Source organism: Rattus norvegicus, chromosome 12, assembly GCF_021556685.1.
Source record: "Rattus norvegicus strain SHRSP/BbbUtx chromosome 12, alternate assembly SHRSP_T2T, whole genome shotgun sequence".
NCBI classification, from domain to species: domain Eukaryota; kingdom Metazoa; phylum Chordata; class Mammalia; order Rodentia; family Muridae; genus Rattus; species Rattus norvegicus.
The window spans coordinates 40,769,457-40,777,503 of NC_141545.1; the positions used below are offsets into that span (position 1 = coordinate 40,769,457).

At 45.1% G+C, this 8,047-nt stretch overlaps 1 long non-coding RNA gene across 2 annotated transcripts; it reads left to right on the forward strand.

Annotated features, from left to right (window-relative positions):
* The first annotated feature begins 207 nt into the window (after positions 1 to 207).
* On the forward strand, positions 208 to 7,573 carry LOC120095970 (uncharacterized). 2 transcript variants are annotated; one of them, XR_015634829.1, is made up of 4 exons: positions 208 to 662; positions 4,617 to 4,741; positions 7,198 to 7,276; positions 7,409 to 7,573. It is a non-coding gene; the product is annotated as an uncharacterized LOC120095970 (long non-coding RNA). The 2 variants fall into 2 exon arrangements; XR_015634830.1 differs by lacking the exon at positions 7,198 to 7,276 and having other exon boundaries at positions 218 to 662; positions 7,409 to 7,572.
* The last annotated feature ends 474 nt before the right edge of the window (positions 7,574 to 8,047 follow it).

Consider the following 8,047-nt stretch of genomic DNA (forward strand, 5'->3'; position numbering starts at 1 on the left):
TATGCCTGCTGTCATTAGCTGTCACAAAAATACAAATGAGACCCCAGGTGTCCCTCCGAGCGGGATTTTGAAAGGGACAACATACTTGTAGGCCTTATTGAAGACACAGAGAACTCACCGGTGATATCACACGGTCAGGTTGCCGTTTCGGAACTCTGGCGATCGTTTAAGAACATGAAGCATAAGGCCACCTATGACCCAACAGTTCCACTCCCGTGTACCCAGTAGGAACATGTGTGCACAGTGAAGCTCGCAGCAGGATTCTGAGCAGCGAGAGTGAGGACCCAACACAAGTATCCACCATGGAATGAATGCGGAAACAAATGTCCATATTTTTGGGGGGAGACAGGGCTGACCCCCTGCCTACCACAGAATCGTTTGGGGCTTGACTAACATGCATGAGGCCCTAGGTTCAGTCCCTAGTGCTGTCAAAGGGAAAAAAGAAAATTATTTTTTTTTCTATTCTTTTTTTCGGAGTTGGGGAACGAACCCAGGGCCTTGCGCTTGCTATGCAAGCGCTCTACCACTGAGCCAAATCCCCAACCGGGAAAAAAGAAAATTATTTATAAAACACGTCGGAGTCATCAAAATGGCTCAGCCTGTGGAAGTGCTTGTGGTCCAAGCCCGAGGATCTGAGTGCGATCCCCAGAATGCACATAAAGGTAGGAGAAAGAAAGGAACCGACCCCACAAAGTTGTCTTCTTACCTTCATATAGATGCCAGGTCCCAAACATCGTATACCCCTCACACACACTGCTGTGGCACACAATGATAGTAGGAAATAGAAAAGAAAAATAAATAAAACCTAGGTAGTCTAGATAGCTCGGAGGTCAAAGGCACTTGCCCTTAAGTTTGATGAACTAAGATCCGTCTCTGGATTTGGTATAGCAGGAGGAGACAACTCCAAATTGTCCTCTGACCTCCATACAGACTCCATAGCACGTGCACTTTGCTCAAGCACGTGGGAGCACCTGAACATGTCCGCGCTCGTGATCATGTGTGCGCATGTATAGACATACAACTAGGGCTGGTGTCTGAAGAGGTCAGAAGATAGTGGTCAGATCCTCTGTAGCCAGAGTTGAAATTGGTTGTGAGACACAATGTAGGTGCTGGGAATTGAACCCGCGGCCTCTGGAAGAGACAAAAACAATTGCAAAGACATGTGAGATCATTCACTGTAGTGCAATTACTTGTTTAGGGTACAGTAGGACTGTTCTCTGGGCAGTTGAGCAGGGGTTTTTTGGGGAGGATGGGCAGAGTGAAACTAGGTCCTGATATGTAGATGAGGCTGGTCCTAGTATGTGGATGAGGCTGGTCCTGGTATATAGATGAGGCTGGTCCTGGTATATGTATGAGATCTGATACGTGTCTTGTACTCCCAGATCTGTATACCTTTACTTCCCTGCTTTTGAGATTTAAGACTTTTTATTTTATTTAAATTTATTTTAATTGATTAAGATATAACTTCAACATATTCATGGGCTACTGTCCAGTACGCCAACACATGTAAGCAGATATATCCCTTTCTATATGTACATATTCTATCACATTTCATTTATTTCTTTTGCGTGCATGTGTGTGCTTGTACATGGAGGTCTGGGAGTCCACCTATGGAGTTCAGAGTCCAGACTCCAGGAGTAAGTTCTTGACTCCCACCATGAGTGCGTGCACGAATACTAGTGATGGGACAGAGACAAGCTCAGCAGCAGGCACTTCAACCCACTGGGACATCTCTCCAGTCAAATCCTTGTTATAAACACCTATCTACCCATCTAGCTGTTATCTATCAGTCATCTATCTTCTGTCTATCTATCAACATCTATTTATCATCATCTATCTATAATCATCTATCATCATCTGTCTATAACCTATCTATCATCTATCATCATCTATCATCTATCTATAACCTATCATCTATCAGTCATCTACCTACCTACCTACCTACCTATCTATCTATCTACCTATCTATGTTCTAGGGGTAAGACACACTCAAGCCACAGGACACTTGTGCAGATCAGAGGACAGCTTGTGGTTATCACTTCTCTCCTCATTAACATGGAGAACTCTGGGTTTCTATGCTCTGTGACCAGTTGTCATGGTCCTCTTAGTGGGATGTCATAGTCACGTGCTCCAGGACAGGAATCTGGTCAGGAGCTAGTGAACTCCTGCCGTTCTCAATTATATGAGTTTGAGGTTCTGAACTTTTGCTACTAACTTATCAGTTCTTCTGTCTAGTGGCACGGTCCACTGCCCTGCAGGGTTCACTGCCCCATAGATAGATAGATAAGTAGGTAGGTAGGTAGGTAGATAGATAGATAGATAGATAGATAGATAGATAGATAGATAGATAGATAGATAGAAGTAGCCCTGGCTGTCCTGTTATTGGATCTGTATCTGTAGACTAGACTAGCCCTGAACTCACGAGCTCCACCTGCCTCAGCCTCTGCTTCCCAAGTGCTGGGATCAAAGGTGTGCACTACCACATCAGCCACTCTTGCATTCATTCTTACCCCTAGGATTTGTGTTACTCCACCCACCCCCCCACCCCCACCCTCCACCCCCCACCCACCCCCACCCTCCACCCTCCACCCTCCCTTCATATATGAGTTAAACTGAGTGCCAGATTGATGGACGTGGCTGGCCAACTACATACTAGCCAGGTGAGAATGTGTGAGACTCAAACCGAGCTTGCTGTGTTTCACTGGTCCTGGATCACTTTCAGGATTGGAACCAGGGCCAGGTAACCCACCTTCTTTGTAGTCGTTGTCGAATCAAATGAAATCGTTTCATCATTTAAGATTGTCTTTGGGCCTGGGAACGTGGCTCAGTTGGTAGAATGCTTGTCTATCCTGTAGGAAGCATGAGTTTTGATCCTCAAGGCTGCATAAAAACAAGTGTGAAGTGGCGGGCCTCTAGTCCCAGCACTGGGGAAATAAGGCAGGAATATCAGGTGTTCAAGATCACTCTTTGTTGAGATTTTTTTCTGTTGCTATGTATCATCATGTTAAATTCTGTATCCCAGGGTCCAGTTGCCCTGAGAGTACATTCTCCTGTAGACCAGCTTTTGTTGTGCAAACCTTGCTCCTTCGTTTAAAATTGTCAGTTAATAAAGATGATGCCTACAGCTTATTGCTGGGCCTAAGAGAGGTAGGTGGGGCTTTGGTGCCACCAAGGAGAGGTGGTGCCAGGGCTTGTCGTCTGAGGAGAGATCCTGAGGAGAGGGAGAAGAGAGAGGAAGGAGGTGCCATGAGGGCCAGCACGCTGAATTAGGAGTGGTCCAGGCGGGACAAGGCAAGTGATATCTTGGGGTTAGTGAAAGGGAAGTAAACTAGCAGAGCGGGTTGGCAATTGCTCAGCTCTAATGGAGCAAGGATTATTATAAACAGAAAGGTTTTGTGTCTTTTATTTGAGAGCTAAATGATCTAAGGTGAGGTAGCAACCCCCAAATGATATTTACTGCAACAATTCTTGGCTGTACAGTGAACTGATTGAATGCCAGCCTGGAACAAAAGACAGACAGACAGACAGACAGACAGACAGACAGGAGGACAGACAGGAAGCAAGCACGCAACGAAAGTCAGAGGGTTCATTAGGAGGGACAAGAAATAGTAGAAGAAACTGGGAGAGGTTATGATCAAAGCATATCAAATATGTGCACAATTATGAAAGAGTGAATCAAATGTCTGTTTTCTAAAAAAAAATTTTTTTTTCCATCTGTAAAAATGAAGGTCGGATTTATCAAGTGGCAACTTAATGCCTTAAGACTTTGCCGAGTGACCGAGCAAACCCTGGGAGTTAAGCTTGCTGAGATAGAGTGTTAGTAGTTTTAAACCCAGAGAGTGAAAGCAACCGGGCAAGGAAGATTTTACAGGGCCTCCCAACTCCAACCCCGTCCTCCTGAGTAGCCAAAATGGGCACACAGGGCTTTCTTCTTTTCATAGCTTGGGAAAATGAGCCACACCTGAACTGTCTTGCCCGAGGCTTAGTGTGCCCTGATGAAAGTGAGAATCAAGTCACTTCCAGAGCAGGGTCATGCTCACCTGTGTTTCTATCCTTCTAATAAAAAGAGACCGACCTTGCAAAGCAAGCTCATTCCTGTACAGTAGTCTCCATCCACACAGAAGCTATGTGCTACAGTATTGGGAAGCAATTCGCCTCTGGTGCAGGGGGCTGCTTTCCCCCATGGACGTCCTAGCTCATATGCTCTCACTTTGCCCTCGCTGGGTGGTGAACCCAGAGCAAAAAGACACAGCCTCTCTCCTCATGGAGCTTACATTGAATGGAGATGAACGGTAAAATGTTGGAACTGTGGTACTGGTTTCCTAGGGCTGCCGCATCGAATGCCTAAAAGTTTGGGGGCTTGAATAGCAGAAATAAATCCACTCACAGCACCGGAGATGACAAGGATGAAACTGCCTGGGGGCAGAGCCATGGTTTGAGTGTGTAATGTCTGAACCCTTGATTCCCAGATGGGAGTGCTAATTTGCGGAGACGATGGAACCCTGTGGAACCGTCTGGACATAGTGCCTAGATGGTTGACTTAGGCCATAGGAGTGAGTCTGATAGCTATGGCTGGGTCCTGATTCTGCTTATTTCCCTCTTCCTTGTCTGCTAAGATGTGAGAAAGCCAGGCCACCAAGCTGCTGCCACCACAGATGGTGCCTCCTTCCGTTATGCCTTTGCAACTGTGAGGGACCTTTTCTGCTTGAATTTGAGTCAAGTTAAATCCTTCATTTCTAAGGTAATTTTGTCACACCAATGTAAAACTAACAAAACAATGGAATAAGCTGCTTTTTTTTTTTTTTTTTTTTTTTTTTTGCTTTTCTTTGGCTTCTGGCGGCTCCAGGGATTCCTTGGCTTGTGGCTGCCTCACTCCAGCAACTACCTCTGATCTACCTCTGTCCCCACCTGATGTATGCCCGCCCATCAGTCCAGAACGACCCCACTTTGAGACCCTAGTTTTATCTGCAAAGTTGATTCTTTCTGAGAAACAAGCTCGTGCCACCAAGCTGTGGGCATATGTGGGGTTTTTGTTTTGTTTTTTTGTTTTTTTGTTTGTTTGTTTGTTTGCTTAGAACTCACTATATAGTCCAGGCTGGCCTCAAGTTCATGTCAATCCACCTGTCTCGGTATCCCAGTTGCTGGGCTTAGAGGCATGAGGCACTATGCCCAACCTTTTACAACTTTTAATTTAGAAACAGTGTCTCACTTACGGTGCCCATGTTATCCTTAAACTCACTGTAGAGGGATTTTAATCCAGCAATATGGCTGCTCTGTGAGGGATCACATCCACAGGCCTTTTAGGTCTGTGTGATCCAGCTGGAATACACACTTTTAACCCCTCTGGCTGGAATACAGACATGCCCTTAGTACACACCATTAATCCCAAACAACGAAGGTAAAGCTAGTCTGTAGAAGGAAGCACCCACGTTTGAAAGTGATGTCTAGAGCTGGAGAGATGGCTCAGTGGTTAAGAGCACTGACTGATCTTCCAGAGGTCCTGAGTTCAATTCCCAGCAACCACATGGGGGCTCACAACCATCTGTAATGGGATCTGATGCCCTCTTCGGGTGTGTCTGAACACAGCTACAATGTACTCATATACATAAAACTAGTAAATAATTCTTTTTTTAAAAAAAAAAAAGAAAGTGAGGTCTAATTGATGGGCAGACAAAGTAACGAATCAGAGAAAGATTTGACAGAACGAGTTAGCGATACACACAGAGATAGAACAGTGCAGGAAAGAGAGGCTACTTAAGAGGGAGAAAGAGGGCAGTTTTACCTGGACAGCTTTACAGAGGTTGTAAGTAAAGGCAGAATAAGCCAGAGAGCGAGGAGGAGGCAGAGCATCAGAACAGATCGCCAAAGTTAGTTTGAAGCAAAGCCGAGCAAATCAGTCAGAAGCCTAGTGAAGCCAGTTCGAGTCCGCTTGGGAGGGAGTTTTTAGCCAGAAACAGCTTGAGTTGAACCAGCCAGTCAGAGTTCAGAAAGAATTGGCTTATTCATCAGTAAGCCTCCAAGATGACAATTACGTCTGGCAAATAAAAGTGACATTTACAACTTATGGTAGGCTACACCGGCTTTGAACTTTCCAGCCTCTGGTCTTAGTTCTTCTAAGAGGTAGGCCCAGCTAAAACCTGACTATCTTCTACCCTAAGTCAGGAAATAACCTAGGCTTCAAAGGCTGAGGCTAGTTTGCTCCTAGACAAATAATTAAACCACACCCATTCTATAGCAGACAAAGAATCCAATTTCTTTGTTGGCACCCATAACAGGGAGTTCACATCTACCCAAAACTCCAACTCCAAGGGATTCAACACCTTCTCCTGGCCGACAAGACCCCCTGTACTCACAGGCATACGCCCATACACAGAAATACACAGGTGCAAGCACGCGCACATGTACACACACACACACACACACACACATACACACACACACACGCATGCACACATGGCATGGATACATGACTAAATTGAATCTTACCATGGCTATTCCAGATATAAAAATAAAATAGACCAAGGATTAATAAGGAAGCAAACTGGGGATAAGATGTATGAATATGTGAATATGAACATAAAAATACTTTTGCTATCATTTTGGTTTTGGTTTTTTTCCTTAAAGACTGGGGTCTCGTGTAGCTCTCGGCCTGTTCTCAAACTCATTGTGTAGCCGAGGATGGCTTTGAACTTGTGGTCCTCTTGCATCTGCTTTTGAAGGACTGAGATTACAGGCACGAACCACCATACACAGTTTCTTCCTTTCTTTTTTAATTTTTTAAAGATTTATTTATTATATATAAGTACACTGTAGCTGTCTTCAGACACACCAGAAGAGGGCACCAGATCTCATTACAGATGGTTGTGAGCTGCCATGTGGTTGCTGGGATTTGAACTCAGGACCTCTGGAAGAGTAGTCAGTGCTCCTAACCACTGAGCCATGTCTCCAGCCCACATAGTTTCTATCAGCGTTGGGGACTGATAGAGGGCTTCATGCATGGGAGGTAAGTGTTCTGCCCACCTAGGTACAAAATACAATGAGCAACCCCTTCTCCAAGGAGTGAGATTGCATGGTTGGAGAGGCTGGTCTGATGGGTTGGATGTGGAAATACTTAGCCACGCTCCTCAGGCCTGGTCAAGTTTTCCTGGCAGTTCAGCTAATTATCCAGACCTTCAACACTGTATTTCATCCATACAGGATAGGCCTCACCCTTCCCAGGTGGAGGGATCAATGGACACATTGATGACTTTCTAACACAAAATCCATTTGCTTGCAGGTACACCCACATTCCGTATTTCTTAGTGTCAACCAGTGAGATAATTCATTCTTTGTAATTTTCACGACCAGGACTGGATTTTAAACTCATCTGTTTCTCTCTTTGCTTTATGTCCTGTTGTTTGGAAATGAGGTCTCACTATATGGCCCAGGCTGAAGTGAACTGTAGCCCTTCCTGTCTTCAAAATTACAGGCTCGAGGCAGCGGCTACGCTGGCCTTCTCCATTCTTGGCAGGCACCCTGACTTATCCTTAATATTTGACTTGCTGGCGTTTTCCAATAAAAGTCTAAAGAAAAACTTTTTAAAGTGTTCCCCTTTATGTGTTTCTTTGTTTTATTGCTTGGAGTTATAGCCCGTGTGAGCTTCAAGGTAACTTGCTATTCTGCCCTCTCTGGTTTATTTCAGCCCCCTGCTTGTTAGTATAGGTTTCTACCCTCCATTCTTTTTTTTTTTTTTTTTTTTTCGGAGCTGGGGACCGAACCCAGGGCCATGTGTTTGCTAGGCAAGTGCTCTACCACTGAGCTAAATCCCCAACCCCTCTACCCTCCATTCTTGGTGACATCCTTTTGGGATTAATGCTGTGGCAAACTGGTCTGACCGTACTTACGCCTCCATCAAAATAAAAAGTCGGTCTGATTTGCCATCTCTCCCAGATCTTCAGCCTTTCGTATTCAAGACTGTAGTTATAAGATGAAAATATAAAGAAGTTGGGGTTGGGGATTTGGGGATTTAGCTCAGCGGTAGAGCGCTTGCCTAGCAAGCGTGAGGCCC